The sequence below is a fragment of the Helianthus annuus genome, chromosome 12, assembly GCF_002127325.2.
Source record: "Helianthus annuus cultivar XRQ/B chromosome 12, HanXRQr2.0-SUNRISE, whole genome shotgun sequence".
Classification (NCBI taxonomy): Eukaryota; Viridiplantae; Streptophyta; class Magnoliopsida; order Asterales; family Asteraceae; genus Helianthus; species Helianthus annuus.
Window position 1 is genome coordinate 5,045,378 of NC_035444.2, and position 15,293 is coordinate 5,060,670.

General features: G+C 34.2%; 1 long non-coding RNA gene across 1 annotated transcript; it reads left to right on the plus strand.

The window, feature by feature from the left end:
* The first annotated feature begins 1,905 nt into the window (after nucleotides 1-1,905).
* LOC110893845 lies at nucleotides 1,906-4,970 on the plus strand. The gene is made up of 5 exons (XR_004874375.1): nucleotides 1,906-2,161; nucleotides 3,251-3,322; nucleotides 3,534-3,582; nucleotides 3,702-4,675; nucleotides 4,758-4,970. It is a non-coding gene; the product is annotated as an uncharacterized LOC110893845 (long non-coding RNA).
* Nucleotides 4,971-15,293: the final 10,323 nt, after the last annotated feature.

Sequence of the window (15,293 nt, forward strand, 5' to 3'; positions counted from 1 at the left end):
GACTTAATTATGGGTCAAAATCTATCATAGTTTGAAATAAAACAATCAAGGAAGCATATTTAAATGTAACAAGAATATGTCAAATTTGTTGTTTTAGAAATTTTATTTTAAAAGTATTACGTGAATTTAACAATTTAAGTACGAATTATAAAGGTTAAAAGTCATGACTTATAATTACACACACATATGTAAAATACTTAAATAATACTCGTTTAAATTTTGTCACGATACTACTTAGTCGGGTTAAACACCCAACAATGCAATCTCATCAGTAGCAGTTCCGTCGATTCGCTTGTCGAGAGTCTTTGGAGGTGTGATATCCTATATTAAACCACCTCCCCCACCCCCAATCACGAATAAAGATAGAAGTATCAGTTTCGTGTATCAGGATTGTTTGTGGCGAATCATTCGCCAGTCAGTCGCTTTTCCAGTCGCAAACGGGCTCCTTATGCCCGTTTATGACTGGTGTGGTCTCGTTTCCCCAAAACGAGACTGTTTCGACTGAGGCAATGGTTAGTCACGCCCTGTCAAGGTGTCGTGTCTTTTTTTGTTTCGGGTCTAGTTTAAGTTATGGGTTGGGTTAGGTTGGGGTGGGGTCTTATCGTTCGAGTCAGTTGTATTGGGTCTGTAGCGGTTTGAGGGTGCACCTGGTTTTTGGGCTATGGTAAGTGGCAACAGATTTGTTGGTCTGGTGCCATTTAACAACACTTTGTGGTTTTTTTTATATGAACCATGGTCCATGTTTTTTATGGGACTTTAGGGTCCTGTTTTCTCAGGTTGATCTTCATGCTACCTCAAATTGTTACCTTTTTTAGTATTTTATAATATAATGAATGATGAATGTTTAATGTAACTAGGGTTAAGAACCGTCCGCATTGCGGCGCGGATATCGTAAACATTGAATGGATTAGTCCAGATGTTATATGATGCATTAACCATATGAAAACACAAATTTCGACGTATCTAGTTGAACTCAATGTAACCTATATAAGCATTGTGATTTAATCAGACGTAAACTAAATCAAATTCATATCGAACAATCATAACGTATTATATGTGACCCAACTCATACATAAAAACGTAACGGGTATGAAGGAAAATATGCACATGTAATCGAAAGGGATTAATTAGAGCTTTCGAAAAAAGGGAGAAAAAGAAACCATAATTTGACTCCATTCGGTTCGAAACAAACTTTACGAAACATACATAAAATAAACACGAAAACATATTATATTTGATCTGAATCATTTCCCAAAAAGGTTTACGTCGAAACGTAGAACAACTTGAATTTATACCAAAACATACATAAAAAATGCACGTAAATGGTTTCTTTAAACGAAAACGTATTATATTTGACCTGACTCGTCCATAAAAAAAAGTTTACGTCGGAATGTAGAACAAATCATATTTATACATACCCGTACATAAAATATGCACGTAAAAATAAATTTTAAGTAAAGGAAGTATAGGGGTAAACCGAAACAAAATATTAGTAAAAAAATTAATAGGTTAAAAACGTTCGTAAAACTCTGCCAAGTAGTACCAATGCCACAACGACATCGACTCTCAACATCGTAAAAATAAAATAGATAAAATGGTAAAAATTACACTGACGGAAAGCAGACTAAAATCGTTGAACCACATACACCCGTTACAGTGTGTTACAACTCATTATACTTTTAGTTAAAACTAAGTCGATCTAGGACCCGCACGTTATGTTAAACATGTCAAACGGGAAAAAATAGACGATGTAAAAATGTTCACCCACAAACGCACGTTGCGTCGTTTTAACTCGCAAAATTTAGAATGAAACGTAAAATGAAAAACTTGCAAAAAGTATGGGCAACCAAAGTTGTAAATAATAAAGTGTTTGTAGAGTGTGTTTGACAAAAAGAAACTATGGCAGATAGTGAGAGAAACTGAATTAGGGTTTGTAGAGTGTGTTTGACAAAAGAAACTATGGCAGATCTTTAACAAAAACCCCGAAACAAGAAAATCTAAAAGTACAAATTGGCCAACCAAAAGATGGGTTTGTGGCTAAAAAAGAAATCGCCAACCAAAAGACGGGTTTGTGGCTAAAAAAGAAATTGGTGATGGTGGGTCTGTGAAACGGGATCAAAACTATCATCAATATGCAAGAATGGTTGTGATATAAAAGATGGTAATGTGACTGATATATCTGGGTTAAATGGTTCTCTTTCTTTCTTTCTCTGTTCTTTTTTTTTTTTTTTTTTTTTTTGAGGGGGGGCTTCACCATTAATAATGATAAGAAAGGTAAATTGAGTTAATGGATTTTGTTTCTTTGTAATACAATTTAGTTCGCGTAATTAAGTTCTATATAATTACTTTCTATATAATATTAAAGAAATATACTCAAGTTCTAGATAGATATATAGAAGATTTATTAAGTCCTGTAAGTTTTTTTCTTTCTTATGTAAAATTAGTTTTCTTTAAACCGGTAATATATTAAAAAAGGGCCGATTGGTTTATGATTTTTGTTGTTGCTGTTTTGTTACTCCACATTGCCCACTCAAGCCGATTCAATTTTGTTTTGTTTTCATCTTGAGCTGGGGACTTTGTCTTCCATTTCACAAAAAACCATGAGGTTGTGAAAGGCAAGGCAGGCTGGGGGGCTAAAAGGTCAAGTGGGTGAAAGTGAAGAAGGGGCAACACCCATTTAATGTATGGATGGGGTGGTGTGCTTGCCCTCCCCTCTCCACGCCTCCACTCCGTTGCGTCCTAATAAGCCACTTGGGTTGTAGCCGAGTAGAGTGGTAAGCGGTAATATGATCTCTTGGAAGAATACCCGAGTTTATACCTCGGTAATATATATTTTAGGAATAGTAGGTGGGTTATGTATTGGTTAATTTTTTTTCTTACTGAACCGATTAAAGATAAATATCAGTATATCACCAAACTTATCACGCTAAAGTTTTAGTTTTAACTCATCATAACTATCCTGTGATCTATCTTTTATATTATAATAAAAAGTAGCTATTAGACCCGCGCGTGTTGTGGCGCAGGCATATTGGAAACATCAAATGGGTTCAAAGTTAAGGAGGTATAAAAATAGAGTAATAATACGATAAAAACATAAAGTTTAAAACTTGACGGGGTGGTGCCGGTAAAAATTGGAGTAATAGTGCAAGGAGTAAAAAGGTGATAAAAAGGTGATTCCTTATTGAATGAAAAGTTATTTTGCATGCAATTACGACAATATTTGGCACAATTCAATTCTTTGGACTTGCAGGCAAATTACTTGGTTGTGGGTCAAAAGGGAACAAAATTGGCTGGCAGAGGAAGAAAAGGATTTGAGTAACAGGTATTATCATTCTTACCCATATCAATGCATTCAGTAAACTAATCTATTTCCACAAGTAAATTGGCTTTACTGTAAAGCCTGCCTATAGATTACTATATTAGATTAACAAAACATTGATTGATGAACAAGTACTTAGAAAATAAAGACAGTAGAACTTGACCCAGTAGAGAAAGTTATGAGAACTTAACTACCGAAATTTTGACCAATACAGGACATCTTTATAGAAGACAACCTGATTTCGACCAATCAGAGAAGAGCAGGTGAATACAGAACACACAAGTTAGATTTAATTATGTTTCAATGCTCATTTAAATTATCAAAAGAATGTGCACTCCAGTTACTGCATTTCTGCAAGACTTTGTTTGAAATCTTTTGTTAGGTTGTGAATGGAATTGAGCAAATTACTAGCAAGTTAAAACATAGAAGGGGAGTTTTTAAAGGGTAGTTGCCCCTCTCTTGCCACAACATCATCATGTTGAGCTGGTGAGTTCATCCCCACTTGGCCACTTCTTGTTGAAAATCAACAACCCTTCAACAGAAAAAGAAAATAAAATATAAAAGAGTAAATTATAGTTTTCGTCCTTTGAAAAGTTTTGAATGAAAGGGTACTTCCTACCTCTTTCTCTCTCTCTCTCTCTCTCTCTCTCTCTCTCTCTAGAACACACTGTGTTTCCGAGTTTACTAAATGTATATGTCGTGAAAGTTATGATTGGAGATGGCGATGATGCTTATTTCTGTATGGATTATTTTCCGAACATCATAATTGGGCTTAGGGTTAGATCCGGCCCGTATCTTGGCGGGGCAACCCGGATGGTATGTGAGATGCAACCGGTGTTGCAGCCATGGTGGATAGGGCAAAACTCTGCAACAACAATCATCAATCTCCGTAGCTACAATCCATATGAAGGTGTTGACAGTGAGAAAAAGGAACAATTGACATGCAATCTGCACACTTTTTCATCTAATTCCAACACAAAACCAAACTTTTTATCAGTCCTATTTATTATGCCCACTATGGCTGCTGAAAAATCTGACGTTTTATTGGCCGAACAAATCAAACAAGCAGCTATGAAGCTTTTAAAGGTAACCCATAAGTTCTATTAGCTTCAGTTGATCCATTTTTTTTTACTGTATTATATATTTATATGATGTTTGATGTGTACTCTGTGTTGGGTTTTGTCAACTAATAAGTTTTCACAAGCGATTAATTTGTATTCAAAAGCGATTGAATTAAATGGTCAAAATGCTGTGTATTGGGCGAATCGGGCTTTTTCTCATACTAAATTGGAGGAATATGGTAGTGCTATTCAGGATGCTTCTAGGGCTATTGACATTGACCCTAAGTATTCAAAGGTTTGTTGGTTTGTTTATGTTTCTTGATTTTGAGTAGAAAGTTTATGAGTTGTAAAAGTTTGAATTTTTTTGCTGGGTTTAGGGTTATTCTCGGCGTGGTGCTGCGTATCTGTCAATGGGGAAGTTTAAAGATGCACTTAAGGATTTTCAAAAATGAGTCGTGTCGAATATAGCTTATAATTTCGAGTTACTAAAACTTTTGACGTTGCGGCGGCGGGTCAAAATCCTAGTACAAACTAAAAAGGAAATCGATAATTATATAATATGGGAATAAATAATTATATCTTTATTTTCATATTGATTAATTTACATCGAGATAGATGATAAACGAGCAACAAGCTGCGCCGCTACCCCTTTTTGAATAGCAAAACTAAGTCTCTTAAAAACTACGTCCATAGATCTCGGAGTCATAGCATTACTATGCATGACCATTTAAACTCGACTAAGTAGGTTCACAGCTTCTGGCGCCAGAAAACCAAAAGTATCAAAAGCAAATGGGATAAACACGCGCTGGTTGTCAAGGCACGCTTTCTCGTGTTTTATCACTTTGCCTGAAACAACATTTAAAGCAGCATGACCTGTCGCAACCCCCGCCACCTATCTGTCTCGGGAACGGGCGGCCGCGAGACCAACATCGGTGGTATCGGTGTTTTGTCATTATTTGGCAGCGGAAATTTCATCAGGACCGTATTTAGGAAATATTTTATCAGAGTAAATACCACAATTTTATAATATTAAATATATTGGGATAAAACCCAAGTTTTCATTACAAACAGTTTCATAGGGATAAACCCTATTTTATTGAATAAAACATCTTTTTTTATTTCGGTAACTTTTATAGCCACTTTTCCAAGCCTTTAGTGATGTCCAACTGGCTTCTATGTTGGCTTTCCCCTTTTGATGAATCTGACTACTCTTTTCCAATGAGAGACCTTTAATAACACTTTGTCTCCTACCTGAAATTCCAATGGCTTCCGTCTGTTATCAACATAACTCTTTTGTCGATCACGTGCTGCTTTCAGTCGTTCCTTGACTTGAATGATCTTGTCGGTTGTTTCTTGCACTATTTCAGGTCCAGAAAGTTGCTTTTCTCCAATTTCCGCCCAACAGACTGGGGTTCGGCACTTTCTTCCATTAAATGCTTCGAATGGTGCAGCATTGATACTTGTGTGATAACTGTTATTGTAAGAAAATTCTATTAATGGTAAGTGCTCATCCCAATTACCTCGGAAATCAATTACACAATCTCTAAGCATATCCTCCATAGTCTGAATTGTCCTTTCGCTTTGCCCGTCCGTTTGAGGATGATAAGCTGTGCTTAGATTCAACTTGGTTCACATTTCTTTTTGAAAACTTGTCCAAAAATGAGAGGTAAAACGTCTATCTCTATCAGAAACAACTGATAAAGGAATTCCATGTAATGAAACTATTTCATTTACATACAATTTAGCTAATTGTTCCATACTGAAAGTCTCCTTCATTGATAGGAAATGAGCTGACTTAGTTAGCCCGTCTACAATCACCCAGATTGTATCATTACCTTTCCTGGTTTTGGGTAATTTGGTAACAAAATCCATTGTTATCAGTTCCCATTTCCACACTGGCATTTCTAATTGTTTCAATAATCATGAGGGTTTCTGATGTTCAGCTTTAACTTGTGAACAGGTTAAACACTTGGAAACATAAACTGCTATATCCTTTTTCATTCCTATCCACCAAAAAATCTTTCTTAAATCGTATACTTAGGAAATATTTTATCAGAGTAAATATCACAATTTTATAATATTAAACATATTAGGATAAAACCCAAGTTTTCATTACAAACAGTTTCATAGGGATAAACCCTATTTTATTGAATAAAACATCTTCTTTTATTTCGGTAACTTTTATAGCCACTTTTCCAAGCCTTTAGTGATGTCCAGCTGGCTTCTATGTTGGCTTTCACATTTTGTTACCTGAAACGCGTTTAAAAACATTTTGTCAGTGGAAAATACTGGTGAGTGAATCCCAATTTAATCAAGAAGAGTTTTATCAATTTACAGTATTGAGAGCGATTACAATGTTTACATCTACACAATTACTCATTCAGCACTGTCAATCCTGACTGGTGGGTCATATTACCCATTGGCTAACTCTTTGTCCAATGGTAACGTGTTCCACATTTTGTATACAAAACCCCAACATACCGGCAGTAATTGAAGAATTACAAAGACTCAATCACTGCTAATTATAATTTAAGATAATAAAGGTTTTGTAAACAGTTTGCAAAAAGGAGATTACTCACTTTGCTGTCTTAGGGTTTCCTTTTGGGATTTCCTGGTGATTATCTATAAATTACACAAATGCACACGTGTTAGTATAATAACCCAACATTGTTAATTGGTATTTGTAGACGTACATACTAAGGATGGTTTCTATGATAGCCATATGCGCTACATTAAACTTCAATATGGTGAGGTCAGGGACTTCTACAAGTATTCTATGTCATCTAGGTTCGTTTTCCTTGAGATTATTGATTATATTTTTAATATTAATACATATGACTTAGGGGCTGTAAACAAGCCTATCTGAGCTGAGATATGTTATGCTCGGGCTTGGAGTTAAACTAGCAACCTTGGCTCGGCTCATTTTATTTTCAGGTGTGTATTTTTTTATATAAGTTTCCTACTTTATTTATGTAAAATGTTTTCGTGTTGTTTTATAGTAATCTTTTGACTTTTAAACTTGGTTCTTGATAAGCATGGTTAAAAATTTTTGCTTGTGTGCGTATATATTTGGTTAGGCAAAAATAAAAATTTCTGGAATTACTATTTCATCTGTTTTTAAAATAAGCGGGCTGGAATAAGACTTCAAATAATCAATCACTTCCTCCATATATACATGCTTATCATGTTTGTTAAGTTTCATACTAAATACTCATATTAACTTAAGTAGCAGTTGTATATCATTGATAAGTTGAGTATATCATTGATAAATCCTAAATTTATTTATTTTTATTCTTTTTTGTATTTGAGGTTTCTAAATTGCATGGAGACCTCTATATCAAAATCATGATGATGGAACGAATGTTATAACTGGCTAAAAGAAGAAATCTTTTACCATATGTTGCATTTATAGGTGTTGGTTGTTCATTGTCTCTAATTATGTGTTAACATAACCTGGCTAATTTCTATCATTAGCATTCAGGATTAGCATTAGCATTTGCTAACCAGCTGCGCTACCTCTTGGATAATATTGGATTCTACTCTAGGATTACAAGCCCTTGGACTCCAAGTTTGCCGGGCCACGAGATAAGAGCTGATTGTTTACAAGCAGCTGATTGCACTTTATGCCAGTAAACCCAAAAAAGGATTAAAGGGTGCACTTAGTGTTAAGAAGGACAAACTTATCACCTAAGTTTGGCAGAATAAGCAATCGAAAAGGATGCAGAAAATCAAAGACATGATGTGGTGAGGTATAGCTGAGTTATAGTTATATACTTATATTTACATGTGGAAAATTTGACCCGTTTATTTATGGATTACTAAATGTCAACCCTATTTACTTATGGATGGGAATTTCGACCCCATTTATTTTTCGATTAGTAAATGTCTATTTATTTACAGAGCAGTAACTTAAATGAATGCTAAATTGGCAGACTCATTATGATTGTTCCAGTTGAAGCTTATTCGTGATGAAATGAAAAAGTGGCAAAGAAATCTATAAGAAGCTTGAAGACGAGTATGGAGGGACGGTCGTTTTACGCTCCAAAAGTTTCTCTTTCTTTTCCAATGTAACTTAAGAGAATGCATTGCTACGTCAAACTTTTTATTATTTGTATTTGTATCTATAGATTTCTTAGCTGTGAAGTAAATTTAATATGTGTTATTTTATCTTTTTCTTTATACAATATTTTCTCTCCTCTTTCATATCTCTCATCAAATCCAGAAAGGTGAAAGTACATCGAATTGTTCATAAAAAGATTGTATAACCATCGAATTGTTCACAAAAAGATTGTATAACCAGGGGTAGAGGATAGAGCGGAGATAATATCTGAAGGAAATATTGGTACTTGCACCTATATAACGACTTGTGATTTTTTCATATACATTTTTTTAGCTCAATATAAGTTAATATTTAGATAAGTAATGTGTAAGACCCTTACTTGATTTATACATTATTTTATATAAATTTCGTATAAATACGGTTATATACGATTACACGTACGTATGAAAATACAAGTTTATTAAAAACCCTTTTTTAGACTTCAAACATTTCAACATCATGTATTTATATCGTCGTTTAAACGTGACGACGAAAAGTATTGCTGAAGCTTGAATTTTGTTTGTGTTCGGTCCTTCGTTTAGCTTGATCGTCATCCGGCATATTCAGTTATACCTACATTCCATAAAACATGAAATGAGTTAGTTATATGGCGCTTAAAACGTGTTTAAACGAGTTCGCAATTCAAAACAGTTGAACGACAACATTTGTGCAGTTACATTGGCACTCGTGGGCCACGACACACTTAAGTAATTCTCTCGCGGGGCGCGACGAGGTCTGGCGGGCCGTGACCGTCTATCCTTATTCCATCGTGGGGTGCCAGAGGCCTTTTTTCACAGAAATGTTGTTGCTGGGACTGCATTTCCCAGCCGAACTTAATTTTACGAAAACGAGCATAACTATCTCGTTATTTATCCGTTTGACACGATTCTTTTTCCTACGCGATCATAATTTAATTCTCCATCATATGGAGTTAACATCCGTTATCCGGATTAACAAAATTTGAGGCTTTTAAGCCTTCGGCTTATTACCCTTTTACATAATTTTGACCTGTTCATGTTTTTATTAAACAAAACGTGTTTGTTTGATCCCTATTTCTCATGAACTTCATAATTTAATATTTCCCATCATATAAGGTTCAAATTACGGGTTTTTTACGTATTTCAAACTCGCTATCGTTTATATGCTTATTTTGAACCGTAAAGGGTATTTAAGCATATGTTAAGCACGAATCACTTTCGTTCGTTTTTAACTTCGTATTTCCACATTTCTTATCAAGTGATCTTCCACCACGACTACACTTGTGGTGGATTTAAATGTGGTGATCTACATAATCCGAGTTTTACCTCCCGGATCGTTATTTTATGGCAAAGACTCATATCGAGTCATTTGATCAAAGATTCACATCTTTCTATTTTTATACTTGTTCTAAGTATTTACCTAATCATGAAACTCGTTTCCAAGCAACCTTTAAGGGTCGTTTGCTCAATTTAGTTTAGAAGGGCATTTTGGTCCATTTTAGCCTTTCACTAATGATGAAGGACTTTTGAAAGCATGTTTGACTCATAAGCCCTGTTTTTAGTTATTATTTTGTTGGAAAAGTCGATATGCTTTCCAAACACAATTACATCATTTGAAACATTCGGTTTACCTATTAAAGTAACCAAAAGTCTATTTTAAACTGCATTTGACTTTCATTGAACCTTACGTTCCTAATGAGTAGTTACCCTATTGCACATACCTGGCTCAGATCAATATATTGACTTGTTTTAATACCTTACTTTAATAATCGCTAATTAATAGCGATGCAAATATTCATTCACTATTCACTCCTGTGAACACAAGACTCGACAACACTCATTAGTCGATATTGTCAAAAGGTGTTATCTTCACCTTTTGACCCGTTTGGTCTAGGTGACCGATTATATTGGCGGGATGATGTTTATTACCATCTCTCTACATGACTCGTTCCGGTTTATACCGTGCAGTCATTTTAGTTATAAATCGTTTCTTAACGCTTTTTAGCCTATTATGGCTTTCATCATTAAGTGTCTTTAAAAAACTAACGGTCATCGACAACGAGTGACTGAATTACCGTTTTTACCCTTGTGACTTGTGTTGGTTTACCGTATAAGGTAACCATTTAAAACTCATTATCTATTAGTCATTGCATGTCTAAATAATCATATTAGTCGTTTTAACCATTAAACATGGTTTATTTTCATTGTCTTTTGTTCCGAACCGCACATGTCGTGTCAGAACATTCTAGTTCAAAGATGGCTTTCTATTATTCGTAACCTATAAAACCAATAGGTATTTAAATAAAAGGTGTAAGCTTTACTTACCTTGCATCCGGATTTTGCTTTTCCTTTATTCCTGATCCGTTTGACTCGCTTCCTTCCCAAGCTTTCACCTAGCTTCTCAAGCGTCAAACTATCATTTTAATTTGGAAAATAGTTAGATTAGTCATAATCATTTACGACTATTCCATCCTACGATTCTTATGTCGAATTTATCATCCGATCATATACTTGGTCAGTTTGACCTTTTTAAAAGTCAACTGCCTATTAGCATAAATAATCACACGAGGTAGCTCTAATACTCGTTTATTTACTTGGTTATTCATACGGTAAGTATCACTCTTATGTTACCGTTTTTATCCCGTATTAACCAAGTTCTTGTAATCTTAATTTATCGAATTAATACACAATGATATTAAACATCATTGAACATGAACTTATCATCAATTTTTATCAGATCATACTAAACTTATTCCATAGTAAGTATGATCATATACTCAAACACACCATTTGTTCAAGTATTTACCGATTATTATCATGTTTGATGATTCTAATCACAATTATATCATCAAGTTCTTCATACAATTAATACCCACTTATCATAATGTGGTGAATCACCTAAACATTCAATTCATCACATCATATGTATGATTTTCACTTAGGGTTTTGTTCCTAAGCAAGTATACATCACTAATTTAGCCATAGCTTCTCTAATCCATACATAATTCGCGATTATGATGATTATCCAAATTTCACAACTTCACCAATCATCAAGATTTTACATACCTTATGATCCTCTTGTTCGAGTGATCGTTGATTCACGTTCGGTTGTGAATTTGAGCGTCATTTGGCCCTTTAAGTTGATGATTTTGTGGAAGGCTAGGGTTTTGGCTCCATGGGGAGCTTCCCCTGCTCGATCACGCACACACACTTGCGTGTGTGTTGTGCTTTGTTTTCTTTATAAATGATAACCTTTAAGTTATCCTATTTTGGCCCGTCTTGTTTGGTTAGTTATTAAGTAGGCTACAACCTACAATTTTAATATCAATGTTCCCATTTATTAACTAGGTTAAACATTCCTAGTTATCTTAGTGGGTTTGGGGAATTTATGACTAAGTTTATTTTTAAGCTCCGTTAACTCGGGCCTTCTATAAATTTTATTTCAACAAAAGCCTTTATACCATTTTTATTTAATATTAGGTTTATTTATTTAAAATCTTAATATTCACCGGGTTACTTGTACCACTAACGGTACTTTACCCGTCTTTTAGTAATAATGGGGTTTGATTACCAAACCCATTTTCGGGATGTTACAAGGCTTCCCTTCTTAAAGAGGTTTCGTCCCCGAAACCTTTCTTACGTAGTTATTGGGTTTTAAACCCAATGCACTTAAACTGAGTAACCTTTTAGGCATTACTCCTACTTTAACCATTTGTTAGTGTTACAAGAAAAGTACGGTACTCCCTCCGTCCCATTAAATGTGTCTTATTTTGAATTTTCAAAGTCTTTATTTATAAACTTTGACTTTAATTATATATTTTTTGTGTTATATAAAAGTTTATGAAAATTAACCCTATAAAAACACTTGTAAAACACACTCAAATCATATAACTTTCATCAAGTATTATCTAACACAAACAAAATTATTTAAGGTCAAAGTTTATAAATAAAGACTTTGAAAATTCAAAATATGACACTTTTAATGGGACGGGGGAGTAATATCTTTTTGATTTATAAGCATATGCGTGCTTCACGCGAAATTATGCAACTCAAAATAACAAAATTTCGTTATTTTAACCAATTTGGTTAACTTAGCGAAATCCATCGCTTTTATACTTCGAGTTATTTAGGAATCCGTGATTTTAATCTGCTTGAATATCTTAGTGAAATCTTTCACTTTTGACAAACAAGTTCTTTTGTTTGTGAATTTATCCATTCGGTTCATTCATAAGGAATCCACCGCTTAAGGATATGCCGAGTTTTTTTTTTTTTTTTTTTTAATCTTAATTATTTAAGATAGTTAGTATTAACGAAATTCTATAAAGCATAATATCACATACCTTATAGCTTTATCATTCTATCGTGCTTTTGCTCGATTTAACTTTCCGACACTTCGCTTGTGTCGCCTTATGATCCCTCAACATAGGTGATCAATATTTTCTGTTAGTGAGGCCTCATGGACCATCACTGTCCTTTGTACCTTTTTAACATTATTGTTTACATGATCGAGTTGCCAAAATTTGCCACTTGGCCATATGAATTTATAATTTATGCTTATTCCCCGCTAACCTCATAATGAATAGCGTGTTAAACATATTCTTAATTTAAATTTTGACCTTAACCGGTCTCATTGACTAGAATTATTAGCCCAGTTACTTTATACCCATTGCTAGGGCTACAATGTGAATATATTTCACATCACTTCTCTTGACCGTGATCGCGTCACGTCATGCTTAAGTTTATACTAACTTTTCGTTATCGAAAATATTTCTTTTTGAATGTATCATCTTGCACTTATCAATGTCAAGACCTGTATCTTTTTAATATTTACTATCTTGATTTAAATCAAAATATTCATATTTGTGAAAACGTTGTTCCTTACAAAAAATAAATTTTTTTGTTTAACGTCTTCTTTTCAACTTATGTCAATTACTCATATCAAGAGATCGACGTTTAATAATTTATTCTTTTCTATTCTTATTCTTACGTGGGGAATCGTAACCAGTTCCCACGCTTTACTCAATTCACCCGTAGGTCCTTTCATTTAGCCTCGTGGGCTATAACCTTAGGCTTTTACCTTATCAAGGCAAGGCCCTTATAATTCATTTCTTTTTATTGATGACTCCAAGGGTCATTTTCGTCCCGTAGACCTTTACACTGTTTATAACCCGATGGTTATGATGATCCCGTAGATCATTCTTTTTATGATTGAAAATCATTTGTTTTCACATTTTACATTCGTTAACTCTGACTGTAGTTCGTGACTACAATCGTTTTATTTCGGGCCATTCTCCCGACTCTATGACTTATCACGTCATCTAAGCGTCAATTTGTCTCATACTTACCGTTATCCGGTTTGTATATATATGTTTATATTTAATGATATCCCCTTACCGGGCTCATTATTCCTTTGTGTTTAACGCTACCATTTTCTGGTTGGCGCTCCCTGATGGCATCAGGCTTTATACTCTATTTAACCCGTTTGACTTGTTTGTGTGAAATCCATCACTTGTGAACAGTCAAACTTTGTTCTTTATTCTCCCTGTTCAACCTCAATAGTTAAACATAATTATCAAAATTTCTGTTCGCAGACTTTTATAGTCTTTTAGTCATGACTCATAATCCGAGTCTTTTGACTTTCAATCCGCGTTCCCATTTCCCGGTCTACGCCTGTGTTTAAATTCTTACCCATCAACCGGGTATTTTTGCCGAAGTCTACGTTAATGCATCCATTTCGGTATGCATTGTAACTCCGTTTTGACTTGTTTGGTTGTCTTACCGAAATCCATCGCTTTCTTTAGCTAAACCCTTATTCTTTATCTGACCACCCTTGACGGTATTATTGTCACACTCCCAAGATTTTTATTTATAAAATTTAAAAATAAAGTATATAAAAACTTAGGTTATTAAACGGATAGATCATGGGTAAGTTGACTGTTAGAAATATGAGGTATTTAGACAAACACAAGATCCGTTTAATAATTATAATTATGAAAATACGTTATAATTAACCTCACTCAATTTTTAATGAAACTTGGTTCAAAATGTAGACAAAAAATATTCTCGTTCTAAAAACAAATTCATTGACTTATAAAACGTCATATTTTAGAAGTTATAAGCGCCAAATAAGTAAAACAGTTAAATTAATTACAATATATATATATATATATATATATATATATATATATATAATAGAATAATAATCATTAAAACTAAAATATGAAAATAAAATCTACATGAGTATGCATGAGAATTTAATGCGTGACTACGTGGAAGGTTATTAAACAAATGAACCAATACATGAAATTTATGTTGGTATGTACGTGGACACTTGAAACCGTATTCCCCAAGTTCAAGCCATCCTATAAATAGAAGCAGCTTTTCAAATATTTCAATTGCTCCTTTCTGCTTTCCTTTCTTATGACCCTCTCGAGAAGCATACCATAATTTCTTTAATAATTCACCCCTGTAAAACTCCAAAGCCCTGCCCCGTTTTAAGTGTTTTAACCCCTGATCACTGATCTCCTGTCCGATTGACTTAGGCCCCGTAACGAATGTCAAGGCTCTGCCCAACTAACTTCCGAAGTTTGTATAAATATGCCAAATATGATGTGTAAAATTGTATTAGTTAGATGATAATTTAATTCTCTGAATAAAATTAGAGTAAAATGCCATTTTTGTCCCTGAGGTTTGGCAAGTTTTGCGATTTTCGTCCAAAGGTTTGTTTTTCCGCATCTGGATTAAAAAGGTTTGAAATTTTTCCATTTTCATCTAGCTCGTTAACTCCATCCATTTTCTCTGTTAAGTCAGGGGTATTTATGTCTTTTTTGCTAACT